The sequence below is a fragment of the Danio rerio genome, chromosome 25, assembly GCF_052040795.2.
Source record: "Danio rerio strain M-AB ecotype USA chromosome 25, GRCz13ab, whole genome shotgun sequence".
Classification (NCBI taxonomy): Eukaryota; Metazoa; Chordata; class Actinopteri; order Cypriniformes; family Danionidae; genus Danio; species Danio rerio.
The window spans coordinates 10,990,001-11,008,665 of NC_141045.1; the positions used below are offsets into that span (position 1 = coordinate 10,990,001).

At 37.5% G+C, this 18,665-nt stretch overlaps 1 protein-coding gene across 13 annotated transcripts in view; it reads right to left on the reverse strand.

The window, feature by feature from the left end:
- lrrc4ca (leucine rich repeat containing 4C, genome duplicate a) overlaps nt 1–18,665 on the reverse strand; it is a 431,094-nt gene that overhangs the window by 205,638 nt on the left and 206,791 nt on the right. For 2 of the 13 annotated variants that reach the window (XR_015525745.1, XR_015525746.1), the window contains exon 3: nt 128–251. The exons of the other annotated variants lie outside the window; for them this stretch is intronic. The gene's annotated coding sequence lies outside the window, so the exon portion shown is untranslated. The remainder of the gene's footprint in view (nt 1–127; nt 252–18,665) is intronic. 13 annotated transcript variants of the gene reach the window in all.

The window sequence follows — 18,665 nt, forward strand, 5'->3', positions numbered from 1 at the left end:
TTTACCGATTGACAAAAGCCATCCAGCAAAAGAATCGTCTGATTTTTACCACGTTATCGGATTTTACCACATTTTTCCTATGTTGTTCACTCGTTCATTTTATTTTCTGGATTCTGCTTTATCTTACCTGATTTCTAGAACAGCTCTTTCCCGGACCGAACCCAGGCGTCGTGGTCAATTCCTCTCTGCGCCTCAAGTTCGCCGACGTACAGGACGAGCTAACCGGACAAACTGGTAGCAGCAGGAAAGCCCTTCACACAGAGGTAAGCAGTCAACCGGTTTTGTTTGCTGTGTATTTGCTCTTTTATTTCTGGTGACTTTGTTGGGTATTTGGGTTATTTTGGTTTTCACTCTCATACACTGTATATAAACCATCACTTAGCATGTTACATCAGGCAGTAGTGCCATCGTTTTTTTTCCGAGATTTTCTCGCTTTATCATACATCAAGAACCCACTTTGAGCATTCCTGGTTTGTCAACCTCACAACTTAGGATCTTGGATCTAAGTCAATACTGTCTGAGAGTACAAAATTTTATATTTGATAACAAAAGCTGTAAAAGTAAGCAAATAAATAAAATAAAACAAAAAGTATCCGCGAATCACAGCACCTTATGTTAGTTGATCAATCAGAGCCTCTTAAGGGCGGGCATTTCAGAGGAACTAGGAAATATGACATTCGATTTTATGTTAGCTGAGTAGCTGTATATCTAACATATCTGAAAAAAATAACGTGATTTTCTACAAATAAAGCATGAGCAAACATCGCTTTGCATCTTATAAACACAACCAAGCCTTAAAAATACACTGTAGACCACCCCTTTAAATTGTAGAAAGGCACAGGTTATGAGAAGGCTACAAAAACATTTTAAATGCTGGAAAAGTTACTCAGAATGTGATTTGATTTCAGGCTGTACGACAACTACTGTAAATATTTCAAAGGGGTATGATGATTTCCTATAGGCACTGTATATACAGTACATGCACATCCTATACAGAAAGCAGAACATGAGCAAAGCCTCGTGATTTTCATATTTCCTCATTATGCAGTCAGTACAGTGGGACCCTGAGGTTGGAGCCACCGGGGGCCACCTCTCTCCTGCCAAAGGGATGTCGACTGAAGTGGGTTCAGGCCCCAGAGCAAGCTAAAGGCGACAGAGATATAGAGTCCCGCTGCCCTTAGATAAACTTATCAGCAGCCTCGAAGGGACGCGTCCTGTCAAAGCACAGATGCCGTCAGCCCGGGCTGGGAAGCGAGTTTAGCGGGCCTAAAGTAAAACCAGAAGCCACTATAAAACACTGAGCGCTAGCCTGCAGACAGAAAACTGCTAAAAGAGAGCAAACACGAGTTTAGCCGTATGGAGGTAAAAGTCTGCAATAAATTTGGAGCTGGATTCACCATGAAATATTTTAATCAGAAACTATTTAATGTCAGTTAGAATTAATGATTTTAATTGACTACAATTTTAGGTCATTTACATCGGAAATACAGTGCTTATATTAACATTTTAACTCTTATTATAGCCCCACCCAAATTTCCATAAATCACACCCGTCAACTCTCCTGTTTTTACGGGATTCTCCCGTGTTTTACAGTTCTATCCTACTATCATCCCGTAAGGGAATTCTCCTGTATTTTCTCTGAAGTGTGGCAATAAACATTAAAGCAGATCCTCCCTATACAACCCATACCGCCGAACCACCAGGGGCCACCCCTTGTTCTTAAATATAGGTCTGTTCTGTGCTTTCATTTTATTTAGGTATGAAAACACTTCGAAATAAATATAAATACAAAAGCGGCACGATTCACTTTCCTTTTAAATACAGATGTCGTCGCCCCTAATATGCAATCATCCAAACAGTCATATAACGGTGCGTGACTGTCAGCTGACGCGCTCCATAGTGATAAATAGATGCTGTTTCCCAAACTGATGTTGTATACGCGATTTAAAGCGGAGTGAAAGTCTGGGTTTTGGATGCATGTTTGAACAGACATATACACATAATCAATAATAATAACAAAATCTAAAGATGTCGATCTTTGTGTTTTTGTTTTTTGGTTTTTTAACACAGCAAATTTTGTCATAAATGAGCATAAAAAGTTAGGAAAGCAGTTGAAAGCTTTCACTATAACATTAGTGTGTGCATTTTAAAAGTGACACCTCTGTTATTTAATGTAATCATACGAAAAATTTAAATAAATAAGATTTATTTGTTGCTCTTTAATGAGAATGTGTTATACAGTGAAGAAAAGACTAATGAGATTTAAAAACTTGATTCTATTTCTTTATAATAGCCCTTCATTTTAATGAGCTGAACTGTTTGCTAATTTATTTGCTGCTAATGCATGCTATTTTTTATTTTTTATTTTGTAAATATTTATAATAAAACATACCACTGAGCGTTTAACTGTATATTTGCAATAAAACAGCTCCAGATGAACATATTTAATAATTTGGCGATTTTTTTAGGGGGGTATCCCTTATTATTGTGGGCAAATCCCTTATTTTATCTCATAAATGTTTATGATCATTTAATAAAAATAATATTATCATTAGCCCCGTAAGGCTTATGCATTACATTGCAAGTCTCTTGAAGTGATTGAATGAAGAACAGATATCCAAAAGTAAATGTTGTTAATGAATGTATACAAACATATCAAAATATAACAAAACTGTTGACCTTTAAAATATATATATATATATATATATATATATATATATATATATATATATATATATATGAATTAGAATTTTGCTTTTGATTAAATTAGTATGAAATTATCACCAGTGCAAAATCTAATCTACAGGCTGACCACACATTTATTTATTTTATTTATTTATTTATTTATTTTTAGTATTTAAACACTGAACACAGGTAGATACACTACCTGACAAAACGCTTGTCGTTGATCCCAGTTGTAAAAGCAACAAATAATCACCTCTGCGCTGATTGGGGAAATTCCGAGTTGAACCAAAACGAACCAATACAATTGGCTTAAGATTGCCAATCAAAATTCAGGACATTGCAACCTGCAGAATCTGCAACGTAAAAATAAATAAATAAATGTAATCTAGAGGCCTCTGCCTTTCATACAAGCCACTTCTGAAACCAAATGATCAACTGGAAGTCATTATTTGTCGTTTCTAAAACTTGCATAGGCGACAAGACTTTTGTCAGGTAGTGTATATGCTTTTTTATAATATATGCACTAAATTATAAGTCTGCTGACTTGTTTATAATGACCAAAATGTAACTAAAAGGTTTTAGATAACTAAAAAACATAATTACATATATTTACATACAAATGTTGACAAAAGCAACTCACTAATGTTAACAAACCTTATAAATAAATTAAAAGAAATACGTAAAATACACTTCACCACCACACTGACGATGTTTTTCCCATTAAGAATAATCAAGTGTAACATCTAAAGTCTAGGGTGATAATTAAATGAAAAAAATAAGTGCATCACGATGATAAATGACTCTCGCTCTCTCTCGAAAAACATCTGCAGCATATGTTCGTCCACAGGCTGAGGTAAAAAAAAAAAGAAACAAAGTTGGCGACAAATCTGGTGTTGGGTTTAACCGTCGAATGCTTTAATCGTAAATAATCTGAAGTAAATAAGATTTTGTGATGATAATTAATGCTGTAAGTAAGTAATTAAATTATAATTAATTCTACTGGTAAGTGCTTCAGAAAAAAAAAATAATAAAAAAGATGCAGCAACATCTACTTCATAGAGCCGGACACTAATTGCATTAGCCCATTGATTCATTCACATGCACACAATCTATTAATTCATCCGGTATCCTTACATGAGGCCATCTAACAGTATATGTATAGACCGGCGCACTTCACATATTGAATACTGATGTGGATCCTAATAGCACTGCCGATGGGAGCAATTGCGCATTGCTTTTATGGTGTTTCTGGAACACGCCGCATGCATTTGGATATTTATTAGAAGAGATAGAAGAGGGCAGGTACAGGCTAATGACATTCACACAGCTACAATTTGCTCTATTTAGATGTGAAGCGATTAGCATGAGATTTTCCAGAGAAGCTGAATGGTAATAAAACATTTCACAATCACACACGTTATATATGCACATGCATGCATACATACATATACATTTTTTATATAGTTTTTTTTACTCTGCTGCTATTTAAAATGGTTTCACAGCAATCATTTATGCTTATCACTTTTTCTTTTAACTAAGTACAGGTCTGAATATGCATTTCCTTGTACACATACATCCGATACGCTTAAATGATGATTATCTCACCCATATTTTGATGTTCATTTTTGAAAACATTTTACTTTCATTTGATTTACACTCACCGGCCACTTTATTAGGTACACCTTAGTACCATGTTGGACCCAACTTCAAAACTGCCAAGGTGCACCCAAAACAAGGTACTGGAAATATTCCTCAGAGATGTTGGTCCATATTGACATGACAGCATCACCCGGTTGTTGCAGATTTGTCGGCTGCACATCCATGATGCGAATCGTCTGTTCCACCACACCCCAAAGGTGCTCTATTGGCTTGAGGATATGGTGACTGTGGAGGCCATTTGAGTACAGTGAACTCATTGTCATGTTCAAGAAGATCTGAGGTGATTCACGCTTTATGACATGGCACGTTATTCTGCTGGAAGTAGCCATTAGAAGATGGGTACACTGTAGTCATCAAGAATGGACATGGTCAGCAAATAATACTTCACGTAGGCTGTGGTTTTGTCATGATGCTCAATTGCTACCAATTGGCCCCAAGTGTGCCAAGAAAATACCCCCAACATCATTACACCACCAGTTAATCAATGCTGCAGGTATGAGAAATGGCTCTGTGGCACTGTGCCTTACTCTGAGTGCTCTGAGGCAAGGTAGATACCAAAGAGAGCTCACTGCAAAAAGTAACGTTAGTAACGGTACAGCACGGACACATGAGAGTCTCTAAAAAATCTCCAGTAACACCTAAAAGCATTCACTAGTTACTTTTTTGAAAATTTGGTGCTATGGGGGGTTTGAAAAGTTGGCTGGCTGGCATTGTCTTTAATTAAATCGCTCACACCTCGCTCATCGGCCCCCCAAAAAAGAAGTAAAGGGTTAAAGTCTTAACAGTTATAGACAGATTTTACAACATATTATTGAAAATGACTAAAAGATCTACATGATTAATATAAGCAATCTTGGCATTGGTCTGGTGCCGCTAATTCCCCGGGGCCCTAAGCAGCTGCTTACCTTCCTTATTTGTTAAATCCACCCCTAACGAGTGGTTATTTGAGTTACTGTTGCCTTTCTGGCCATTCCCCTCTTACCTCTGGCATCAACAAAGCATTTGCACCCACAGAACTGCCGCTCACTGGATATTTTCTCTTTTCCGAACCATTCTCTGTAAACCCTAGAGATGGTTGTGCGTGAAAATCCAAGTAGATCAGCAGTTTCTGAAATCCTCAGACCAGACCGTCGGGCACCAACAACCATGCCACGTTCAAAGTCACTTAAATCCCCCATCTTCCCCTCTCTGATGCTTGGTTTGACCATGTCTACACGCCTAAATGCATTGAGTTGCTGCCATGTTATTGACAGATTTGCGCTAACAAGCAGTTGAACAGGTGTACCTAATAAAGTGGCCGGTAAGTGTCTGTGTCTATGCACAGATATTGTTTTCAATTTAACTATAGTCTCATTCTGATTGCGTTCTAATAAACTTAATTACACGTTCAATGCTTCTGTACTCTAAAAACATTTTTAGTACATCAAAATGTATGACAGGCAATAATTTGAGCTCGCGCACTGTCAAAACAACAGTTATAATATTATCATAAAATATAAATCACACACCCCTAAAGCATTGCCAAATCCAGTTTAAGTGCTACTGTAGTCCATACAAACATTTGTTGTTGTTCTATAGGAAACCATGTTTGCGTATCAAAACCCACTCCGATGCTTTTCCTTTAGAAGTGTTTTCAATGCTAAAGCCCCATGTGGCCAAATGTTCTCCATAATCGCGAAATGGCCCTGCTGTCTCATTTGAAAATGCTGAGTGACAAATACGAACACACACACACACACTTTATCATATCCTAAAAAAAAAAAAGCCGCCTCCGTAACACATTTGTTTATGCTGCTGACACCATTCGATTACATCTGCGCAGACATGGAAATTGCCCTGCTTTTTACGTCCCTCTCTGCATCTATTTAAATTTGACTTGTCACGCTCCAAATGCTGCCGCTGTCAAGCTGTAACGACAGGCTGGCGACGGCTTGACATGCAACTAAATATATAATAAAAGAAGCTGAACGCGGTCAGCAAAAGAGCTTTCCGTCGTGTGCAGCCGAAATATTACTTCAGCTTTCGGATTAGAGTTTCTGTCTGCATATACCTGCTTTTTTACCCGCTGGGAAGCTAATGCTGGATGTGTTGTGACAGTAGATGATCACAGCAGATGTTTAAGGCTGTGTTGGTACTGTTATTATTGGAAGTGCACTTGTTTGATGGATAGACGTTGATGTTTTAGTCGTGGACAGCTGTTTCTTTTCCCTTTTTTCTGTCTCTCGCTTTAGTTTCTCCGCCTCTGGCTTGCCCTCAACTTACAGCTAATTGCCATGCAGGCCTTTTAAGTTCCCAGGGTGCAATTATTCCTGCTATTGACAGGTTTTATATGTTGAAATTGTTCTCATTATAGGAATATAATGTTCAAGGAAAAATGAACATTTTTGCCATCACTGTTATTCTTGGAGCAGCGTGTATAGAGGTATCGTTTATGAATTGAAGAGGTGCACATAATTATTTTCAATGATTAACAGTTGAGGTCAAAACTATTAGGGCTCTATTTTGACGATCCCAAAGATGGTGCAAAAGCATTCAGGGCGTGTCCGAATCCACTTTTGCTATTTTAAGGATAGAAAAAATCTGGTTTGCACCATGGTGCATGGTCTAACAGGGTTGAGCTTATTCTCTTAATGACTTATAGGCGTGTTTTGAGAATAAACCAATCAGAGTATCATCTCCCATTCACTTTAAGAGCTAGTTGCGTCGCGCCATAGCACATTTGCTATTTACATGGTAGACTTTGTAAGTGGAAAAACTGAACACTAGAGAGAAAACAGTTAAACAAAGCATCTACAGTGCGAGAATGAGAGATCACCCTTCTCATTCTTTACTTATTTTTTTTTTTACTCTTGTGGATAGGAAAATGTGTTGTATGCACAGACATCCATTAGCCTATACATAAATGATTTCGTTAATTAATCGCAAAGATTTGATTTAAAACCATTTCTAAATTCAGTTCTATATAATAAACAAAAAAAAAACAAAAAAATGAAACAGGCATGAAGGCAGTGGTTTTTATATTTATGTAGAAAATAATAATTTTTCTAATATTTTAATCCTTTAATTATTTTTTACTTGTAAAGTTTTTTGCATATTGCTGTACATCCTGTGTGTATTAAGCAATGTTTAAGCGAGGCGCACAACTAAAGCGCTCTGCACTGGACTTTGGACCAGCTTTGATCTGGTCTATTGAGCAGTCTATTATAAAAATAGTGACGCACCAGCAATGCGCCTTAACATGCCTCTTTTTTTAGACCAGAACGGCTAGGGGCGCATATATGAGGGCAAATGCATTTGCTATTTAAACAGCGTGCTGCAAAACGTCAAAACGACTCTTGAGGTGAGCTAAACTAGCAAACAACAATTGCATCGCGCCTTGTGCAGCATCGCGCCTTGTGCAGCATTGCGCCGGGTGGATGATAGGGCCCTTAGTGTGCATGTTTTTCTTTTTCAAATATTTCCCAAATTATGTTTAAGAGAGCAAAAAAATTTTCACAGTATTTCCTATAAAGTTTTTGCTTCTGGTGAAAGTCTTAATAGTTTTATTATGGCTAGAATAAGAGCTGTTTTTATTTTTTTTTTAACCATTTTACACTCTCAGAAATAAAGGTACAGGAGCTGTCACTGGGGCAGTACCTTTTTAAAAGTGACATATTTGTACCCAAAGAGTCCACAGTGGTATCTCAAAGGTGCCTTTTAGTACCCAAGTCCAAACACTTCATATATAATATTTCAAAACTCCTTTGTTGTTTATTGTTTATAATAAACATGAGTTGTTACAACTATCTCAAGATTTTTGGTTTGGAAGGATGAAGTGAGGAGCCGAATGCAAATAATGAAGGATTTTAATATATAAAAGAAACAAAAACAACTAAAACAACCTTGTGGGGGGAAAAAACACTGCAACATTACAAAACTGACCTGGCTTGGCTTGACTTGACAGACACAGGATCAACGATGACAAACCAGCACAGGACAGAACACACTGGGAGAATAAATAGCGAAATCAAACTGATAAGTGGTCTTCACTTCTGGGGAGAGAGGCCCTGCCTAAATTGTTACGAGTAGGCCCACGCATTTTGCGATACGCCACTGTGCTAAACACAACATCAACACAAGCAGTGCGCCCGGATACGCACTGCCCGAGTGCAGCCAAGATGGCGCACGTACAAAGACAAATACAATGACAGAAAATGAGTGCCCGACCCAAGAATACTCGAGCCAAGCACAACATACAGTACAAAGACTGGACTAGTATACGAACTCTTCCAACAATACAAGAATTAACAAGACTAAAGTGGCAGAATCCTGATACTATTATGGGGTAATCATTTAGGAGGGCTAATAATTCTGACTTTAACTGTGTGTCCTATATGTTAGTAGGTTTTTTTTTAAACAATGTTATGTAAACCATTTTAAATCTTGGAATATAGCTTTGTGAAGTACTTTTAAAGCACATTTTCAGAGCTTGACAGTACAACAACATTCATTTTATTTGCATATAAAAGAGCAATTTAAACCGTCTGTCAGAGATCTTTTTATTTGTGTTTTACTGAGAAAAATAAATGTTGGGACATTGAGATTTTGGTTTATTACTTTTTTATAAAAAAAAAGGATGCACAGAAATTGCTTTGTTGCTATAGACACACAATAATCAATTAATTTATGAATTGATGTGATTCTAGAGACAGATCTAAATTTCAGTAGTCATGTCAAAGCCTTCTAAGCTTGGTTTCTCTTGAGTTTTTTTTTTTTTTTTTTTGAAGATTTTGAAGTTTTACCACTTGTCTATAAATCAATAAATGGCCTAGGACCTCAATACATTACAGATATTCTCACTGAATACAAATCTAAACAGATTACTCAGATCGTAAGTATAAATTTGCAAGTATAAATCTTATAAACATATTTCCAATTACTTTATTGCATTCAGTGTTATTTTAAAACAACTACCATTAAATATGTTTATAAAAATTAGCTTATTAATTTAAATAATGTGTTTCAAAATCAAAAGTTTTGCTTGACAGGTAAAGTATAAACAAAGTATGAGATTAAAGCTCTCATAACTTCAACGCATCAACACATATGCAAACCATTAGAGCATAAATCTGACACGTGTTCATGCTTCTGTTTATTTTTAACAACGCGTACAGTATATATTATTAATAATTCATCCTCATCAGAAGTTTGTATGAAACTAATGCACCCTCAAAATTTTCGTGTATGCAGTAGTTTTTCTACTTATTCCAGGTTATCGATTTATTTATTTATTTTTGTGGCGACGAAAGCACATTTTCGGCTCTTGCAGGCAGGAGATGGCCCCTATTTCTGTCTGTGATGTTTCGTGAAGTTAAAATGACGCCTGTATAATTCATACTCCATCCCTATGGTTGTCAAACTCAAACTGTCATGGAAAAGCTCTGATTGAATCATTGATGCGAGTAAAGCGACTCTGTTTTCCTCCTGAACATGAAGGGCTCCAATTCAAGTTTTATAATTTCTCACTAACGTTTATTCATACAGCAGTGATGATCCTTTTAATACTTTTTGTGTTTATCTGGGTGGAGTGCCTATATGTACTGTAAGCTAAAAAAAAAAAAAACACTGAATGTGTCCCTCTTGATATATTATGCATGAAAAAGACGCATTTCTAGGTTTCATTATGCATGAAAACTAGAACTTTTTGAGGTATAATGTATGATAAAGTTATTCACAGCGAGTTTGTTCCTCATAGCAAAACATGGAATTAATATTTTGTGTTCAGCAGAATCGTTCTGTTTTTCAGTCACATCATAAAATAGCACAGTGACACTTCAGAGACTGATTTTGTTCACTGCAGCCATGCGAATCAGAAGCTAGAAATGTATTCAGATGTTTTTTTTTTTTTTTTTTTTTTTTTTTTTGCCATGCTGTTAGCAAAACCGTAAGTGTTACAAGCTTTGGGGGATCACTGATTGAAAAAAAAACACATTTGTTTGCCAACTTATCTATATTTTTCAGTATTGTGACAGTACATGTATGTATCCTTTAAACAGCAACAAACTTATTTTACAGTGTTTGCATTATATACACTCACTGGCAACTTTAAGTACACCAGTCCAACTGCACGTTAACCCAAATTTCTAATCAGCCAATCACATGGCAGCAAATCAATGCATTTAGGCATGTAGGCATGGTCAAGACGATCTGCTGCAGTTCAAACCGAGCATCAGAATGGAGAAGAAAGGTTTTGTAAGTGTATTTGAACGTGGTTGGCATAGTTGTTGGTGACAGATGGGTTGGTCTGAGTATTTCAGAAATTGTTGATCTAAAGGGATTTTCATGCACAACCATTTCTAGGGTTTACAGAGAATTGTCTGACAAAGTGAAAGTATCCAGTGAGCGACAGTTCTGTGGGTGCAAATGCCTTGTTGATGCCAGAGATCAGAGGAGAATGGCTAGACTTGTTCAGGCTGATAGAAAGACAACAGTAACTTAAATAATCATTTGTTATAGCCGAGGTATGCAGAAGAGCATCTCTGAATTCACAACACATCCGACCTTAAGGCAGGTGGGCTACAACAGCAGAAGACACTCCTCTCAGCTAAGAACAGGAAACTGAGGCTACAATTTGCACAGGCTCACCATTCGAATGGTAGGGTCGGAATTTGGCATCAACAACATTAAAGCATGGATCTATCCTGCCTTGTATCAACGGTTCAGGCTGGTGGTGGTGGTGTAATCGGCTCATTAATACCAACTGAGCATCATGTCAACACCACAGCCTACCTGATTATTGTTGCTGACCATGTCCATCCCTGTACTACCAGAGTACCCATCCTCTGATGGCAACTTCCATCAGCATAATACAACATGTCATAAAGTGCAAATCATCTCAAATTGGTTTCTTGAACAAGACGATGAGTTCACCGTACTCAAATGGCCTCCACAGTCACCAGATCTCAATCCAATACAGCACCTTTGGGATGTGGTGGAACGGGAGATTCGCATCATGGATGTGCAGCCGGCAAATCTGCAGCAACTGTGTGATGCTATCATGTCAATATAGACCAAAATCTCTGAGGAATATTTCCACTACCTTGTTGAATCTATGTCACGAAGGATTAAGCCGGTTCTGAAGGCAAAAGGGGGTCCAATCCGGTACTAGTAGGGTGTACCTAATAAAGTGGCCGGTGAGTGTGTATCTACTGATGAACTCAAAATTTGTTGTTTTGAAGAATGCTTGTGATAATATATTTGAATGTAACCACTCACTAACTAACTGTTTTCTTACAAATGCATTCAAAAAAATGCATATCTTAATTATTGTTTACATTAAAAATAGAAACTTTTATGACTGGAACCAGTGGAGGATGATAACATTTTCATTTTTGATTGGATTGTCTCATTAAATAACTTTCTTTAATACTCACTGTCTTTTTGTCTGTTAACTTTAGCTCAATTCTAGCTCCTTTTTTTATTTATTTTTTTAACAATAATTAGCCTTTAGCTTGGAGGTACAATTTCAAAAGTTTGGTGATGCTAATTGTCATTTCCAATAGATTGACAATTGTTTAACTCTTTTAATGAGCATTAGCTTATAGCTTGGGGCGCTACAGTTATTGGCTTAAAATTAATGACGCTTTTTGTTCCCTAAATGTTTAGCTTGACCTTAGTTTAAATCTTTTAAATGAGCATTAGCTGTAGCAAAGCTTTTGTTGGTTGCTTCAATTATGGTCCACTAGTATTTGACAATATACAATAGTATTGCACCTGGTTATTTTTGTATAGCACATCACAAACTTGAAGCTCTAATGTTGTTCTAATAGTAGGTAGCGCTTAGCCTGAGTGATACTAGATGAGTAAACAACATAGATTCAGAAACATATGCTATAGCTGGAGATAGATGATAGAATGTTTATTTTGACATTTTTATTTTAAACTTATGTGTTTATGAGCATTAGCTGATAGCTTGATAAGCTACACTTTCAGAATAGCTTTGAATTTGTGATGCTAACAATTCCTCAGTGTTTAGCTTGATTTCTGTTTTCGATGTCTAGCTTAATTTTTTTTAACTATAAAACTTTGACAGTCGATTGAAATTTACTCAACTTTAGCAGGCTTGAGAATTTAAAGTGAAAGTGTATGCTTAAACAAACTTGTGAATTAACAAATTTAAAAAAAAAAAAAGCAATTTTGATGTGAATTAAAATTTGAATTGTGAAGTAGGCTAGTGCTCTGCATTTGCCAGCCCTACTGAAAAAAATCTGCTTAAACCAGCCTAGGCTGGTTCAACCAGGCCGGTTTTAGAGATGTTTTGGCCATTTCCAGGCTTTCTAGCCATTTCCAACTTAGCTGGTCAGCTGGAGAATGACCAGCATAACCAGGTAAAACCAGCTTGACCAGCCCAGTTTAAGCTGAACATAGCTGGTTTTAGCTGGGTTCCCAGTCTGGCTAGGCTGGTAAAGCTGGTCATCTCCCAGCCTGACCAGCTACTGTAAGTCCAGGCTGAAAATGGCTGGAAACCAGCCTGAAATGGCCAAAACCCCTCTAAAACCATTCTGGTTGATCAGCTAAAACCAGCCAACCAGCCTAGGCTGGTTTAAGCTGTTTTTTTCAACAGGGATAGCTACTAATGTGAGAACAGGATGAGAAAGAGATTCAAAAACGCAGGCTATTGCATACGGGCTCAACAGTAGAGAGAACAACAACTATTGTTTAGCTTAACAATATTTTGATTATATGTATTACATATTATGAGCCCTTTTATGTTAGCTTGGAGAGCTACACTTTCAGAATAGTGTAAAATTTATGAGGCTAACAATTGCTCAGTTCCTTAAAGCTTGATTTTTGATGTTTAGCTTAACTGTTGTTTAACAATAAAACACTGACCGCCATTTAAAATTCACTTTGTGAGTGCTGTTCAATAAACAGCATTTTCATTGATGTTAGTGCAAATAGAATTATGTGTCTAGTTATATTTACAATTAGCATTACCACTAGTTACTAACCAATTTTAATGAGTGTTTGCTTTTTTGCACGAGTGTTATCTAAGAACCACATTCTTTTTTTTTTTTTTTTTTTTTTTTGACAATGAGGAGTTAATGAGGATAATTTTACAACACAAGCCATGATGTACAGGTATGTGTTATGGGGTGAAGTTGAATGCTATCAAATAGCACAGAAAGACACTTGTTTTACTTGTTATACATCAAATGCTAATCTTCTATGGATGCTGTAGACTCATTCTGAATACGAAAATGGATCGTATGTCGGATGGAAACTGTGAAGGAGGCTAACTAGCACACAGCATGGGCCATACCAGACAAGAGTAAATGAGATGAGAAGAAAGAGAGTCAGAGACGCGGGTTATATAGGCTCAGCTGGAGAGAGAAGTACAATGTGATGGTTTAGGTCGTCTCCCATGGATGTGCTGAGACACAAAGCCGCATGAAGGTGGCGGGCAGCCAGCGTGTTTTCATCCTCAGCTTTCATTAACCGTGGTATTACCTGCCATGGATCAGGGTTTCTGAAGCTACCTGGTGTTAGCTTATGTGCAGGTGCTTTAGTCGCCATAAGGCAGTGCTTTAGGAAATGGCAGCTCAGGTCTTCTGTCATTTTCTTCATCTCATTCAATGCATATACTGTAGGGGAGTTTCCAGGTTGTTCATAAGTTTTTTACCGATGCGTTCCTAATATTGCATGTATTTATTTTTTTTAGAAATGAGATTAGCAATACACTTTAGAAAAGACAAATTTCCCCAATCTCATGCATATAATTTAGAGTAGGACAGAGAGTAAGAAATTGATGATTTTGATTGTAAAATGGACCTATTGTGCAAAAATCACTTTTATAAAGGGTTTGTGTGGCATCAGTGTGTAAATTTAACCAACCTCTAATAGTAAAAATCCCTTAATTCAAATTTTTATATAATCACACTTCATCAAAACAGCCTGCAGAAACAATTTAGCATAAACATCTCTGTGTGAGAAGCAGTCCTCCACTATTAGATTTTTTTGCACCGTACCTGCTAAAGATAAAGATCTCAAGATCTCATTTCAATGTAAAGTGTGGGGATATAAATTTATATCATCTAATTTCAAATGAACAATAATCTATGTATAACTGAAAAAAGTTATATTCTTTGGTTTTTAATGATATCATTGATTAACATCCCAGCTAGGAGGGACATTTAACCTTTGGCTTTCTGGCAACAGGCTAAGCCAAAGTAATGCAAATGCTACGGGCAGGTTTTAAAAGACTCTGCCTTTGTCTTCGGGTGTTGCTTTTATGCTACAGAAACCCTTTGTTGATTAACTTGTGTGGTCAGTAGCTGGGCCAGTTTTTAAAATCTATATGCCAGTATCATGCTGACTCCAAAACTGAATTTGCATGCTTTGTTTAGCCATCTCCCCTCCTCCTAACAGGACAATATAGAAAGGACATCTTTGTCTTAATTCAGACTTGTGATGGAACTCGCAGATTGCAGACCTACAGTAGGCTCTCCAGACACATGGACATCCTAAAGACCCTCTATGACTGCAGATCAACCAACACGTCCCAATAAATGAATTCTGCTTGTTTCGAGTCTCCTGGACCGGGTTCTCTCTTCTCTCTTTAATTATTTATTTTTTTACAACAAAAGCGACAATCACCAAAATGGCACAATTTGGATAACAGTATTAGAAATGGAGTTAGAAACAAATATTTGTTGGGTATTTTGAGCTAATATATAGCAAAAACAGCCCTTAGCTAGAAGCAGCCGTCCATCATTAGAGCTTTTTGCACCATACCTGCTGAAGATAATTTCAAAAAGAGGGCTAAGAGCACAATATCGTTTACATTTAAAGCGGCCACCATGGTCACCAAAACAGCATAGTTAGAAACAATTATTTGTGGGGGGTATATATATATATATATATATATATATATATATATATATATATATATATATATATATATATATATATATATATATATATATATAGTCTATTGACCTTATTCTCCGCGGACAAGCGGGCGCTGCCATTTAAATCTTTTTGGCACAAGACTTCCGGTCTTATTCACTTTCATTCATTTTAAGTCATTAAAAACTGCTAGTTTAAACTGATATTTTCTTGTTATATTATTCTAGTTGGTCTTTATAGTTATTCAAACATTTGTTTGTAGAGCAAGTAGTTTGACCATTTTTTGCCGTTTATTATTCCTTGTCATTTCTCCCATAGGCGACTGAAACGGAAGTTCTAAGACAATCCTAAAAAAAGGCGCACTTCCGCATTTTAGAATAAGGTCAATACAGATTGCTGGAGAATTACAAATCTGCCACCAAAAGAACTACAAATCCTATTCTACCTGTTCAAACACACCTGTTCTGATTCACTCTTGATGACACACACAGACACACAGCTAAAGCTCAACAGTGAATCATAAACTGGACTGAAAAGACACCTCTCTTTGCAACACACATTGCTGAGGCCCCGTTTACACTAATTCGTTTTCGTTTTAAAGAGCCCATATTATGGGTTTTTGAAAATTCCCCTCCATGTAGTGTGTAACACAGCTCTAAGTGAAGTGAAGTATCCAGCTAAGGCTTAAATCTGTTAGTGTACAGTGTTTAAAACGGTTGATTCATCTATAAAAGAGTCGACTCATAGTGCTTCAAACGAGTGGCCTTGATACCGATTCATTAGGTGTTTCGCCATGACGTACGAACGAAACCAAGTTATTCACGTGCACGCGCAAACCCGGGAGATTTCAAACCTGAGGCCCCGCCCTCTGACGCAGAAACCCAGACACACACACAAACACACAGCCACAAACACACGCACACACAAACATGCCGGTCGATTGAAGTCACACTGCAGATGGATATATTGGGTCTCTACCCAAACATGAAACCTCAGCATTATAGCCAAGCAGTTGGAAACTACTGGAAACTTCTGGAAGCTACATGCTACAAAGAATACTTCATCAGCGTTTGTTTAAGGAAGGATCAGTAAAGAGTAACTTATTGATGGACGTCAGGATTTTTCTTCCTCCATTTCTCAAGTGTAAGTACGTGCGATTAAAGTTGCCTCGTTGACTCTAGCTTGCAAATGTATTTAGTTGTGATTTGTTACTTGTAACCACGTGTGATGTATCAGGTTACTGGCTATATTCTCTTATCGCATGCAAAGTCACGTTAAAAACGCGACGCGTGCTGCGTTAACGGAGCTCCGTGGACGAGGAGTAGTGTGTGTGTCTGTGTGTGCGCGCGCTGTCGTCCGGAGGTGTGTGTGTGTGTGTGTGCGCGCACGTTGTCGTCCGGAGCAGGGTTAAGTGCGTGTGTGTGTTTGTGCAATATGTGTGTGTGTGTGTGTCTGTGAAAAGAGCAGAGTGAGAAGCTAGGAGATCTCCTCAACTGCTTTTGGAGTTTTTGCTCAATAAAATAGTTAGTCGTCTGAATTTTCAAGTCCATAGTCTGTATTTACATTGACCCACTGGCAGCTAAACTCCACGCCTACACTATCGAGCGTGTATGAACTGTGATTACTTTTATATTGCTGATTAGCTGTTTGGCATTTCACTCTCTGACTGAAGGCAGTCGACCAATCGCAACAGACTGTCATTGGTCCAATTAGCGCAGATTAGCTTCGCGCTAAGGAGGGGTTTGGGAACAAATGAATCACTGGACGATTCATACAGGAGTCGCTGGGATAATTAGGTAAAAATAAATTCAAATTATAAGACCATGAAAGTGTTTTTTGACCTTGCATGCATATTAAACTGCTGTTGGAGACCCTTACAACCAAGATATGACCCTATTTCATGTATAATATGGGCTCTTTAAAACGCATAAGTTTTGCTACGGTTACGCCATCCGTCCACACTACGCCGGAGTTCTTGAGCACCGAAAACGGAGCGTTTTGGAAACGCTGGAGAGGCCGTTTTCATTCTAAAACGCTGCTGCTCCGTCTCAGTGTTGATGGGGAAAGACGGAGACATTTGAAAACGGAGGCGGGGCTGCCGACATGATCTGATTGGGGCTTTTCCTCAATATTAAGTAGCCCATACACACAGTTCATAAAATGTAAACATGATTTAAGGAACTGCCTATTTTCATTTTAATATTAGCAACTTAACAGACAGCAGAAATGTTGAGGCGTTGTGCTGCATATATGAGCGTCATCTTCACTGTGTGGATACAGCGCTTGCCCGAGAGTGTGTGTGTGGTCACGTGATGTGCGTTTTTAGCGTTTTGGTGTGGACGGAGAGCAGTTCAGAAACGCTGGGTAAAACGGAAGTGTGGATGCGGATCATTTTCATTCTAAAACGCTGTTTTAAAACTAAAACAAAGCTTTTTCCTAGATTGTCTTGCCGTGTTTCGATCCTTGCTTTGATCCATTTTCTTTGTTTCCTTTTTGCAAAACAGCCGCTTTGTCGTTAGCTTGAGCTGTTAGCAAAATCTGTGCAGGGCAGGTGCATCACATGACAATGATTGACAGATCATTGAACCAGTGACAGCAAACAGAGTGCAATAAAACGACAATGTGTCCAATAGATGAATAAATGTCACCATATCTCAAGAGAATCATGCAGCCAATGGCTAATTTCTCCATCAGTCAAACTAGGAAGGAAACTAGGAAGCAAAATATTGACAGCAAAGTGATTGTGGTCTTATTTTATTTGTAACACTGTAAGCTATGACCTCGTCGTGCTTTTTATTACAAAGATGCTGTTTTCGCGCATAAGTAACATAGTAAACGATGTAAACAACAGGTCTCCGGCAGAAACTGTGACATAAACAAACGAATAACCATTCATAATTCAACACTATTGTGTTGTTGGACTAAACTTGTTGTATGGGATGTTGTTCTGTGGATTGTTACCTTTCAAAATAAACCGTGCGGGAATGAATGCGTGTGCGTCTTATTATGATTATATGTACTCCATTTCTAATAAGCATTTTCTGTTTAAATTTAGCAAATACTTTCTTTATAAGCTTCCCATTGAAAAACAATTGGACACAATGGCTGATTGGGAGTTGTAGCTTTAGACTGATGTATAGTTTGTCAAGATTACTCACGTCCTTTTTGATGTAATCTGTCCATAAACACTGACATGTACAAAAACAGCACAGTCCGTCCATGTCCTGACGCTGGCGTTTTGATTATTTGCTGCCTAGCCTGACCTTTTGCCTGTATTTTGACCACATATTTTGGATTATCTTCATCCTTCTACTTTGCTCCCATTTTGACCATTGCCTGTCTGACTACTCTTATTATTAAAGAACTGCTCCGTGGATTCTCACCTCTGTTGTCAGCGTCTGTACATCCCAATAGCATTGCAAATGCCTTTACTG